We start from the raw sequence: 14,012 nt of genomic DNA on the forward strand, positions 1-14,012 counted from the left end.
TGTGTCTAACCGTGCTTAATTACCTGCCAGCTGCATCTACCTGAAAATTGATCTTAGTTTCCTCCCTTCTCTCTCCATCGTTCTTTACCCCAGTCAGTCAATGTCATACAGCTTTTATTTCTCAAGGTACAATGACCGACTCTCTCTCTCTCTCTCTCTCTCTCTCTCTCTCTGTCTCTCTCTTTGTCTCTCTCTCTCTCTCTGTCTCTCTCTCTGTGTCTCTCTCTCTCTCTCTCTCTCTCTCTCTCTGTGTGTCTCTGTCTCTGTCTCTCTCTCTCTCTCTCTCTCTGTGTCTCTCTGTGTCTCTCTCTCTCTCTCTCTATGACACCAAGAAAAGAAACATTCCATCCGCCAATGCAGTGCTCTTTCTGCAAAATAAAAGGCCATAGAAAACAAGAGTTCATTGTTAGAACTCCCCAGTGTTCAACTGGGTGAACTATAGAGGGCAATAAAACCTAAGTGGGTACACTGCAAATGATTGATCCCTTTCCTGTCCTGGCGGTCATCAGGCAGAGTGTATTATTGTATATGCATGCATGAATATGGGAAGCAGATAAATCAGGTTAATATCTCTTTACTTCCTGTAGTAATTCAGTTGTTTGTTTTCTCTTCAGCACACTGCAGACTGTATCAGGGTCTCGCTGCACATCAGTTATCGCTACTGGCCAATCTAACAGAAATGTTCCATCCACCCAGTCTCTGTCCCCCCCTCTCTCGCTCTTTCCCTCTTTCCCTCTTTCTCTCCATGCAGCCATACAGGGGAGCAGAAGAGGAGTAGGTTAGTTGCCAGGGACTGATCCCAGGTTTCTTCAGGTGGTAAAAGAGGCAAGTCACTGTATCTTTGTATTTCTCTGTATCTCTGTATCTCTGTATTGGATCCTCCGAGTGGCGCAGCTGTCTAAGGCACTGCATCTCAGTAATAGAGGTGTCACTACAGACACCCTGGTTCGATTCCAGGCTGTATCACAACCGGCCGTGATTGGGAGTCCAATAGGGCGGCGCACAATTGGCCCAGCGTTATCTGGGTTTGGCCTGTGTAGGCCGTCATTGTAAATAACAATTTGTTTTAAACTGACTAAATAAAAAATAAATAATAATCTCTCTCTTTGTATCTCTCATCGACCTCATCATGAGGGTGTGATTCTGAATCACCTTTGCTATATAATGAGGAAGGCCATTGGTCATTGGTTGCCAGTTAATGACCCACCCACACCCCTTCGAGCCACATTGTTGGTCTTCATATTAACTCCAGTGTCCAGTAGCACCGTAGTGGGATGCAGTGACATTTAGACTCATCCTTTATGAAAGAGAGCTGTGTTTCCCTATGCTGCCTCTGCCTTCTACAGAGTAATACTGTAGCCCAGCCCGGTTTCAATGACTAGACGTAACATTGTAAACATAAATCCGGTACATTCAAATTAGTGTGATATGTTACTTTTGGTTCCATAAAACAGAAGGTTACTTCTGAAGGTTACTTACTTTTTTTATGACGTGACAAAATTCACATAGAAATGTGAGTTATAGATCTGTCATGCTTACTAAAATCAAGTCTAAGAAGCGGTAGATCTGTTCTATGTATGCTATATCTATGTATCCTGGTCTTAAGTTTTGTTTTTGTAAAAAAAAAGAAGTAATAATTAAGTAAAAAAATACAATATTTTGGGTTATGGAGGAGATATTTTATGACAGTTTAGATGGTAAAATGATTCTCTACACTATACTTGCTTGCTTATTTTGTCACATAAACTAAAATTAGGCAAACTATTAGAAGTTTTGCAACCAGGAAATGGTTGTAAGATTTCAGCATAGTGCAACTTTAATGTAAAAAGTGTGGTGATTGGTCAGGGTGGATGGGTAGGTATATAACACAACATCTAACAAACGCAAAGGTTTGTGTGTTATAATATCATCAAGGACAACATTTGAGATAATTAGCAACTTTGCAGCTACTTAGTATGTTAGCTAATCGTTCCCTAAACCCTAACCTAATCTAACCTAATCTAACCTTAAACCGAACCCTAACCTTAAACCGAATCCTAACCCTAACCTTAAACCGAACCCTAACCTTAAACCTAACCCTAACCTAACCTAACCTTAAACCTAACTCCTAACCCTAATCGTAAACCAAACATAGCCTTAACACCTAACCATAACCCTAAACTTAAACCTGACTCCTAACCAAACCTAACCTTAAACCTAACCCTAACCCTAATCTTTATCTTAAACCTAACCTAAACACCTAACCCTAACCTAACCTTAACACCTAACTCCTGACCCTAACCTTAAACCTAACTCCTGACCCTAACCTTAAACCTAACCTTAACACCTAACCCTAACCCTAACCCAACCTTTACACCTAACCCTAATTAACACCTAACTCCTAACCCTAACCTTGAACCTAACTCCGAACCCTAACCTTAAACCTAACCTAAACACCGAACCATAACCCTAACCTTAAACTTAACATAAACTAACCTTAAACCTAACTCCTAACCCTAACCTTAAACCTAACCTAAGCTTAACTCTAACCCTAACCTTAAACCTAACCCTAACCCTAACCTTAAACCTAACCTAACCTAACCTTAACCCTAACCCTAACCTTAAACCTAACCCTAACCCTAACCTTAAACCTAACTCCTAACCCTAACCTTAAACCTAACCTAACCCTAATCTTAAACCTAACTCCTAGCTCTAACCTTAAATCTAACCTAACCTTAACACCTAGTCCCTAGCCTAGCTAGCGTTGGTCACCTAGCTAACGATAACCACAAACAAATTAGAATTCGTAAAATATTATACGCTTTGCAAATTCTGAACGTATTATACAAATTACAATTCATAACATATTGCACAAATTGCATGTCATAGTATATCATACAAATTGTAATGTGTAACATATAATACGAAATGGAGGGTGGACATCCCAAAATGAATGCATGCCATATGAAACGTGACATAGTAATTGGGGTGTTCTGGATTTACTTTTACGATGTTACGTCTACCCCTGACTTCCAGATTGTGTAGCAGAGAAGAGGGTGTCTTCTACATAGTTATACTGTTGCCAGGGTGACAGATTCAGCCGATAACATTTTTATAAGTGCACGTTGTCCCCACAGTGACTGTACGTACACACCCCAACCAGAAGCCATGGATTAACAGCAACATCCGCACTGAGCTAAAGGGTAGAGCTGCCACTTTCAAGGAGCCAGACACTAATCCAGAAGTTTATAATACATTCTGCTACGACCTCCGACGAACCATCAGACAGTCAAAACATCAATACAGGACTAAGATCAAAATCCCACTACGACTATGTTGGGCTGAAGTGTGTATGTGGGCTCACCAGCTCTGACGCTATTCGGATGTGGCAGGGCTTGCAAACTATTACTGATTACAAAAGAAAACCTAGGGGCGAGCTGCCCAGTGACACGAGCCTAACAGACAAGCTAAATTCATTCTATGCTCGCGCCGAGCCAAGCAACCCTGAACCAACCCTTTGAGTTTGTTACGTTCCCCAGTTTATGTGTTGTAGTTTGTATGTTTGCATGTGTTTATTTCAGGAAATGGCTTCCTGAAATCCATCAAGCAGCTGATTGGTCGACTCCAGGGCTAATTGGAGAGCTGACCCCGCCCCCTCGTCAAGACGCAGCTGTCTCCAATTACCTATACCAGAAGCTATATAAAAGCCAGTGTTCTGTGCAGGAGGAGAGAATTTTGCTGGAAGTAGATTTGCTAGAGAGAATTTTGCTGAAAGTAGATTTTCTAGAGAGATTTTGCTGGAGGTAGATTTGCTAGAAGTAGATTTGCTAGAGAGATTTTGCTGGAGGTAGATTTGCTAGAGAGTTTTGCTGGGAGGTCATTGCAGATATTTTGCTAGAGATTTTGCTAGAGATTTTGCTGGGAGTTCATTGCTGAGAGTTGGTATGTTTAGTGAGTTTGTTGCTCAGATAGAGCTTATTTGACATCCTTTGTTTCTTAGTTTGTTTGCGAAAATTGTTTAATATTCTGTTTCATTTGTTCCCAGGGGGGAAGGGGAAGGCACCTAGGGAGTGCTTAGGCAAGAGGCCCGCGGGCATACATATACCCGTAGCACATTCGCTGTCTAGGCACACTAGGTAAGACCTGGGCGGACCACCCCCTTGTATTTTGGTTAGGGCACCAGGTGGTGCTAAATTAGGTAAGTAGTGGGTAGGCAGGTAAGATAGGAGAGGGGGGGCTTTGAGATTTACTTTCTTTGCTTTGGTTCCGTCCAGCCCCTTTTCCCCATATTACCGTGTGAAGGAATAAAGTCCTGGTAAACGGTACCACATTCTGCCTGTTGTAGTTATACTATGGGGAATAACTCCTTTTTTTTTGCAAGTACATGTTTCAAGCAGACTACCATTGTCCCTGTGTCCAAGAATACTAAGGTAACCTGTCTAAATGAATATCGCCCCCTGGGCACTCATATCTGTAGCCATGAAATGCTTTGGAAGGCTGGTCATGGGTCACACCAACACCATCCCAGACACCATGGACCCAGTTCAATTTGTTCATTGACTACAGCTCAGCGTTCAACACCATAGTGGCCTCCAAGCTCATCACTAAGCTCAAGCTTCTGTACAAAACACCTCCCTCTGCAACTGGATCCTGGATTTTGATGGGCCACACTCAGGTGGTGAGGGTAGGCAACAGCACATTCAACACGCTGACCCTCAACACTGTGGCCTCTCAGGGTGCTTGCTTAGACCCCTCCTATACTCCCTGTTCACTGCACGACTCCAACACCATCATTAAGTTTGCTGACGACACGACGGTGGTTGACCTGATCCCCACGACGACGAGATATAGAGAGCAGGTCATTGTGGTGTGGTACCCGATCAACAACCTCTCCCTCAAAGTCAGCATGACAAGAAGCCGATCGTGGACTATAGAAAACAGAGGGCCCAGCATGGCCCATTTTTTATATATTTATTTATTTCACCTTTATTTAACCAGGTAGGCTAGTTGAGAACAAGTTATAATTTACGACTGCGACCTGGCCAAGATAAAGCATAGCAGTGTGAACAGACAACACCACAGAGTTACACATGGAGTAAACAATAAACAAGTCAATAACACAGTAGAAAAAAAAGAAAAAAAGAGTCTATATGCATTGTGGTCAAAAGGCATGAGGAGGTAGGCGAATAATTACAATTTTGCAGATTTACACGGGAGTGATACATGATCAGATGGTTATGTGCAGAAAGAGATACTGGTGTGCAAAAGAGCAGAAAAGTAAATAAATGAAAACTGTATGGGGATGAGGTAGGTCAATTGGGTGGACTATTTACCGATAGACTATGTACAGCTGCAGCGATCGGTTAGCTGCTCAGATAGCAGATGTTTAAAGTTGGTGAGGGAGATAAAAGTCTCCAATTTCAGTGAATTTTGCAATTCATTCCAGTCACAGGCAGCAGAGAACTGGAAGGAAAGGCGGCCAAATGAGGTGTTGGCTTTAGGGATGATCAGTGAGATACACCTGCTGGAGCGCGTGCTACGGGTAGTTGTTGCCATCGTGACCAGTGAACTGAGATAAGGCGGTGCTTTACCTAGCATGGACTTGTAGATGACCTGGAGCCAGTGGGTCTGGCGACGAATATGTAGTGAGGGCCAGCCGACTAGAGCATACAGGTCGCAGTGGTGGGGGTATAAGGTGCTTTAGTAACAAAACGGATGGCACTGTGATAAACTGCATCCACTGTGATAAACTGCTGAGTAGAGTATTGGAAGCTATTTTGTAGATGACATCGCCAAAGTCGAGGGTACTAGGGTAAGTTTGGTGGTGGCTTTATTGCGGAATAGAAAGCCGACTCTAGATTTGATTTTAGATTAGAGATGTTTGATATGAGTCTGGAAGGAGAGTTTACAGTCTAGCCAGACACCTAGGTACTTATAGATGTCCACATATTCTAGGTCGGAACCATCCAGGGTGGTGATGCAATTCGGGGCGTGCGGGTGCTGGCGAAAGGTTGAAAAGCATGCATTTGGTTTTACTAGCGTTTAAGAGCAGTTGGAGGCCACGGAAGGATGTTATATGGCATTGAAGCTCGTTTGGAGGTTAGTGGGTAGCCAGAAAGAAGCCATTGCTTAAAGAAAAAAATAAGCAAACATGTTTGGTGTTCGCAAAAAGGCATGTGGGAGACTCTCCAAACATATGGAAGAAGGTACTCTGAGACAAAAATTTATCTTTTTGGCCATCAAGGAAAATGCTATGTCTGGCGCAAACCCAACACCATACATCACCCCAAGAACACCATCCCCACAGTGAAGCATGGTGGTTTTACTAGTGTTTAAGGTCAAGAGCTTCAGAAAGTGAGTGGGAGAGGGGTGACCAGCGGGGCTCTGAGGTCTGGAATGGATACATAGAAATGATCTTTATTAGAAAGTAGTGCATGCATATCCTCTCACATAGGCACCTACAGAAGTTCCACACATGGGGCATTTTTTAAAACTTGGGTCCAGGAAGAATTTGTCCTTTTATAACACATTTCATGCAATTTTACATTTGACGTAATTATATACAACTGGAGACTTTAGTATAATATTTTTTAATACCTCACAAATGATTGAAATGTTTTTTTTTCTTTATTCAACCTTTATTTAAAAAGGCAAGTCAGTTAAGAACCAAATCGTATTTACAATGATGGCCTACCAAAAGGCAAAAGGAGGCCTCCTGCCGGGGGGAGGGGCTGGGATTTAAAATAAAAAAATAAATCAAGTATAAATATAGGACAAAACACACATCATGACGAAAGACACCACAACACTACATAAAGAGAGACCTAAGAAAACAACATAGCAAGGCAGCAACACATGACAACACAGCGTGGTAGCAACACAACATAACAAGAACATGGTAGCAACACAACATGGTTGAAACATTATTGGGCACAGACACCAGCACAAAAGGCAAGAAGGTAGAGACAACAATATATCATGCAAAACAGCCACAACTGTCAGTAAGAGTGTCCATGACTGAGTCTTTAAATTAAGAAATTGAGAGAAAACTGTCCAGTTTGAGTGTTTGTTGCAGCTCGTTCCAGTCGCTAGCTGCAGCGAAGGGAGAAGAGGAGCGACCCAGGGATGTGTGCGCTTTGGGGACTTTTAATAGAATGTGACTTGCAGAACAGGTATTGGATATGGAGGAGGAGGGCTGCAGTAGATATCTCAGATAGGGGAAGGGAGGCCTAAGAGGTTTTTTTTGATAAGCATCAACCAGTGGGTTTTGCGATGGGTATACAGAGATGACCAGTTTACAGAGGATTATAGAGTGCAGTGATGTGTCCTATAAGGAGTATAGGTGGCAAATATGATGGCCAAATGGTAAAGAACATCTAGCTGCCAATCTATAAATGATGTATCCATAATCTAGCATGGGAAGGATAGTCATCTGAATCAGGGTAAGTTTGGCAGCTGGGGTGAAAAGAGGAGCGATTATGATAAATCTAGACTTGGTTTCCTCTAACTTTAGCCTGCAGCTTTGATATGTGCTGAGAGAAGGAGAGTGTACCGTCTAGCCATACTCCCAAGTACTTGTAATGAGGTGACTACCTAAAACTCTAAACCCTCAGAGGTAGTAATCACAACTGTGGGGAGAAGGGCATTCTTCTTACCAACATACATGACCCTTGTTTTAAAGATGTTCAGAATAAGGTTAAGGGCAGAGTTTTTGGACACTAGAAAGCTTTGTTGTAGAGCGATTAACACAAAATCCAGGGAGGGTCCAGCTGAGTATAAGACTGTATAATCTGCATATAAATGGATGAGAGAGCTTCCTACTGCCTGAGCTATGTTGTTGATGTAAATTGAGAAGAGCATGGGGCCTAGGATCGAGCCTTGGGGTACTCCCTTGGTGGCAGGCAGTGGCTGAGACAGCAGATATTCTTACTTTATACACTACACTCTTTGAGAGAGGTAGTTAGCAAACCAGGCCAAAGACCTCTCAGAGACACCAATACTCCTTAGCCGGCCCACAAGAATGTAATGGTCTACCGTATCAAAAGCTTTGGCCAAGTCAATAAAAATAGCAGCACAGACTCAAGGGCAATGGTGACATCATTGAGGACTTTAAGATCGCAGTGACACATCCATAACCTGAATAAGAAAACAGACTGCATACCAGAGATATATAGACTATGTACATCAAGAAAGAAAGTCGGTTGATTCATTCGTTTCATTGAGCAGCCATTACAAACACAGGCTGTAAAACAGTGATCACTAAGGTCATTACAGAAAACACCAGACTGCTACATAAATCAGGATTATTTGTGAGGATAACATTGAGGAGAGCAGCCTTTTCTGGGTGTTTGGAGTTATACCTTGTGGGATTGGTAATAATCTGAGAAAGATTTAGGGTTTAGTCCCATTGCTTTAAGACTTGGTAGGGTGGGTTAAGCATGTCCCAGTTTAGGTCACCAAGCAGGACAAATTCAGACTTGTTAGGGGCCAGGAGTTAGTTTAGGGCAGGTAGGGTACAGTCCGGTGCTGATGGAGGATGATAGCAACCAGCAGCAGTCAACAAATAGCTATTTGAAAGTTTAATTCTTAAACCAGTATATCAAATTGTTTGGGGACAGACTTGGTGGAGACAACCAAGCACTGAAGGTGATCCTTCGGAAAAATTGCAATTCCCCCAGCTTTGGAAGATCTGTCTTGTCGGAAAGGTTATTCAAAACTCTTTTCCTTAACCACGTCTCAGTAATAACAACACACACCTGGATTGGAGCTGTGAAAACTTTCAATTGATACATTTTAGGTAATACGCTTCCAGTGTTAGAAAGATACACTGCTTCTTAATGCAACCGCTGTGTTACATTTATTTTTAACGTTACAGAATTCGTTCACTAGGCAATAATCTGAGGCGGCGCTCAGACGTAAGCAATATTTCTCCACTATGTTGGAGTCAACAGAAATACAAAATTACAACATAAATATTCCCTTACCTTTGATGGTCTTCGATCAGAATGTAGTGGAAGGAGTCATACTTACCCAATACATTGTTTGGTTTCAAGTCGTGTGTCTTTGTATTAGCATATGCTAACAGCTTCAGCTGAAATGCACCCAAAATGACTTCTGGTCCCGCACAGTTGCGCATCAAAACTTCAAAATTACATATTTTATGTAGACTAAACTGGTCTAAGTGCAGAATCAAGCTTTAGGATGTTATTAACGTACAAAACAATTGGCGATTCGACCGGACAAAAGCGACTCCTCTCAGACAATCTGGAACGAAGGAATGACTGTGTACGATTCGTGCCAGAACGCGCATCTATTGTCTCGCGACACCTAGTATTTTGCCTGCCAAAAGGTCTAAGCTCGCGGGATTTGCACAATGAAACGCGCTATTGGAAGACGACATCTCGCGGAAGACACAGAAACTGATCCCAGATCAATAGCTGGTTGGGAAGGGTGGGGGCGATGACGTCAAAGTTGGCCCAACTTTCCTGATGAGAAAAATGGTTTGGGAGATTGGCTGCCCTGTGAGTTCTGCTATACATACAGACATAATTCAAACGGTTTTAGAAGCTTTAGAGTGTTTTCTATTCAATAATAATTATTATATGCATATTATATGCATATATTAGCAATTTTGGACAGATTTGTTTTCAGTTTACTATGGGCATGCAATTCATCCAAAGGGGGCAGTATTGTCCCGAGTCTGCAGAAAACCCAGGCTTTTACGAGAGCGGAAATCAGTGAATCTACTTTGACACTGAGAATCTAAGATCAATAAAAGCAACCTAATCTTGAATCCATCAATAGCCTAGGTGTTTGGCGATACAGTAGGTTCTGAATTAACCTCGGTGTTTGGAGATACAGTTGAAGTCGGAAGTTAACATACACCTTAGCCAAATACATTTAAACTCAGTTTTTCACAATTCCTGACATTTAATACAAGTAAAAATCCCTGTTTTAGGTCAGTTAGGATCACCACTTTAATTTAAGAATGTGAAAAGTGAGAATAATAAGCGAGATAATGATTTATTTCAGCTTTTATTTCTTTCATCACATTCCCAGTGGGTCATGTCCTGGAAATGTCCTTAATTACCAAATGATGAGGGAGCAAATCACACACCAGACTGAGTTATGCTTACTCTTCACCTTTAATAATAATTAAGCTTTTGCAATAGCATTTTGACTTTCAACAGTTCAGTATCTCTAATGAAAAGTTGAGAGTCCCAACATAATGGCAAATGGGATCCTTTATAGCAAAGATCCACCCCCCCTAGATGACATGACAAATCACAGGTCTTCCGAACTTACACAAAGAAAGACTTTACTTCAGAGAGGAGTATCCCCTAGCCAGACAGAGTTGGCTATAAATTATCGTTCAGTTTGGTCTCCTAAACAAAGCTTCTTATTTCGTCCTTGGTACAAAATGGTACCAAGAAATCACCCCCACCCTATGATATATATCAAATTGTCATTTAGATACAACCAATTCTAAATACAACCAATCCTGGACAAGCTCACGGAGAGGAGAGTGAGGCTATAGGTTAAGATAGGGGCAACAAAAGAGGGAGCATAGAATGATTCCAGACACTGCCATCCTCCGATGGGAAAAATAGGGAGTGACTGGCAGACAGACACAGTGGAGAAAATGACACCTTGACCTCTCCCCTCTCTGCGGCCCAAGCAACTTAGTCTTGACATAGAACAGATACTGCAACCCCGCCACAGTATTATACAAAAATAACATTCGGATGAGAAGTAACTTACAAACATATGATGAATATAAAACATCTTACCTATGTTACCAACTAATTCTGATTATTCCCCAACAGTCAGAAGTTTACATACACTCAATTAGTATTTGGTAGCGTTGCCTTTAAATTGTTTAACTTGGGTCAAACATTTCGGGCAGCCTTCCACAAGCTTCCCACAATAAGTTGGGTGAATTTTGGCCCATTCCTCTTGACAGAGCTGGTGTAACTGAGTCAGGTTTGTAGTCCTCCTTGCTCGCACACTCTGTTTCAGTTCTGCCCACAAATTATCTATAAGAGGTCAAGATTAAAATAGAACCGGAAGAAATGGCAGCAGTTTTACGAGTGCCCAACCAATTGTGCTATTATGTTTTTTATTTTTTATATTGTACATAATGTCTCTGTATCTTACGGCAAAGAAGAGCTTCTGGAAATCAGCACAGCGATCACTCAGCTCGGATTAGTAATGTAAAGGGGCTGAATAATTTTGCATGCCCAATTTTTCAGTTTTTGATTTGTTAAAAAAGTTTGAAATATCCAATAAATGTCGTTTCACTTCATGATTGTGTCCCACTTGTTGTTGATTCTTCACAAAAAAATACAGTTTTATATCTTTATGTTTGAAGCCTGAAATGTGGCAAAAGGTCTCAAAGTTCAAGGGGGCCGAATACTTTCGCAAGGCACTGTATATCCTACCAGCGGGACATCAAAAACTGTAATATCTTACGTTTCACAGAATCGTGGCTGAATGATGACATGGGGGCGGGTGGTCTACATTTACATTTACATTTAAGTCATTTAGCAGACGCTCTTATCCAGAGCGACTTACAAATTGGTGAATTCACCTTCTGACATCCAGTGGAACAGCCACTTTACAATAGTGCATCTAAATCATTTAAGGGGGGGGTGAGAAGGATTACTTTATCCTATCCTAGGTATTCCTTGAAGAGGTGGGGTTTCAGGTGTCTCCGGAAGGTGGTGATTGACTCCGCTGTCCTGGCGTCGTGAGGAGTTTGTTCCACCATTGGGGGGCCAGAGCAGCGAACAGTTTTGACTGGGCTGAGAGGGAACTGTACTTCCTCAGTGGTAGGGAGGCGAGCAGGCCAGAGGTGAATGAACGCAGTGCCCTTGTTTGGGTGTAGGGCCTGATCAGAGCCTGGAGGTACTGCGGTGCCGTTCCCCTCACAGCTCCGTAGGCAAGCACCATGGTCTTGTAGCGGATGCGAGCTTCAACTGGAAGCCAGTGGAGAGAGCGGAGGAGCGGGGTGACGTGAGAGAACTTGGGAAGGTTGAACACCAGACGGGCTGCGGCATTCTGGATGAGTTGTAGGGGTTTAATGGCACAGGCAGGGAGCCCAGCCAACAGCGAGTTGCAGTGATCCAGACGGGAGATGACAAGTGCCTGGATTGGGACCTGCGCCGCTTCCTGTGTGAACCTACAGGAACGGGCCACCGCCTTGATGTTAGTTGAGAACGACAGGGTGTTGTCCAGGATCACGCCAAGGTTCTTAGCGCTCTGGGAGGAGGACACAATGGAGTTGTCAACCGTGATGGCGAGATCATGGAGCGGGCAGTCCTTCCCCGGGAGGAAGAGCAGCTCCGTCTTGCCGAGGTTCAGCTTGAGGTGGTGATCCGTCATCCACACTGATATGTCTGCCAGACATGCAGAGATGCGATTCGCCACCTGGTCATCAGAAAGGGGAAAGGAGAAGATTAATTGTGTGTTGTCTGCATAGCAATGATAGGAGAGACCATGTGAGGTTATGACAGAGCCAAGTGACTTGGTGTATAGCGAGAATAGGAGAGGGCCTAGAACAGAGCCCTGGGGGACACCAGTGGTGAGAGCGCGTGGCGAGGAGACAGATTCTCGCCACGCCACCTGGTAGGAGCGACCGGTCAGGTAGGACGCAATCCAAGCGTGGGCGCGCGGAGATGCCCAACTCGGAGAGGTCTGTGCATATTTGTAAACAACAACTGGTGCACAGAATCTAGGGAAGTCTCTCGATTTTGCTCGCCTGAAGTAGAGTATCTTGTGATAAAATTCAGACCACACTACTTGCCTAGAGTGTTTCCGGCTATACTTTTGTGGCTGTTTATTTACCACACCACAGACAGATGCTGGCACTAAGACCGCACTCAGTCAGCTATATAAGGAAATAAGCAAACAGGAAACCACTCACCCAGAGGCGGCGCTCCTAGTGGCCGGAGACTTTAATGCAGGGAAACTTAAATCTACTTATCTACCTAATTTTTATCCACATGTTAAATGTGCAACCAGAGGGGAAAAAGCATTCTAGATCACCTGCACTCCACACACAGAGAAGCGTACAAAGCTCTCCTCGCCCTCCTTTTGGCAAATCTGACTACAATTCTATCCTCCTGATTCCTGCTTAAAAGCAAAAAATGAAAGCAGGAAGCACCAGTGACTCAGTCTATAAAAAAGTGGTCAGATGAAGCAGATGGTAAACTACAGGACTCTTTTGCTATCACAGACTGGAACATGTTCTGGGATTCTTCCGTTGGCATTGAGGAGTACACCACATCAGTCACTGGCTTTATCAATAAGTGCATCGGGACGTCGTCCCCACAGTGACTGTACGTACATACCCCAACCAGAAGCCATGGATTACAGGCAACATTCGCACTGAGCTAAAGGGTAGAGCTGCCACTTTCAAGGTGTAGGACTCTATTACAGACTACAAAGGGAAGCACAGCCACGAGCCTACCAGACGAGCTAAATCACTTCTATGCTTGCTTTAAGGCAAGTAACACTGAGGCATGCCTGAGAGCTTGCACTGTTCATCATGTGTGTGATCCGTGTGATCACTCTTTCCATAACCGACGTGAGTAAGACCTTTAAACAGGTCAACATTCACAAGGTTTCAGGGCCAGACGGATTACCAGGACGTGTGCTCTGAGCATGTGCTGACATGTTCCTGATTGAATCTTTAATACCAACATGTTTCAAGCAGACCACCATAGTCCCATGATTTGGAAAGGCACACACCTGTCTATATAAGGTCCCACAGATGACAGTGCATGTCAGAGCAAAACCCAAGCCATGAAGATGAAGCAATTGTCTGTAGAGCTCTGAGACAGGATTGTGTCGAGGAACAGATCTGGGGAAAGTTATCAAAACATTTCTGCAGCATTGAAGGAAACCAAGTACACAGTGGCGTCCATCATTCTTATGGAAGAAGTTTGCACCCACCAAGACTTTTCCTAGAGCTGGCCGCATGGTCAGGGAGGTCACCAAGAACCCGATGGTCACTCTGACAGAGCTCCAGA

This window comes from Oncorhynchus masou, chromosome 5, assembly GCF_036934945.1.
Source record: "Oncorhynchus masou masou isolate Uvic2021 chromosome 5, UVic_Omas_1.1, whole genome shotgun sequence".
NCBI lineage: Eukaryota > Metazoa > Chordata > Actinopteri > Salmoniformes > Salmonidae > Oncorhynchus > Oncorhynchus masou.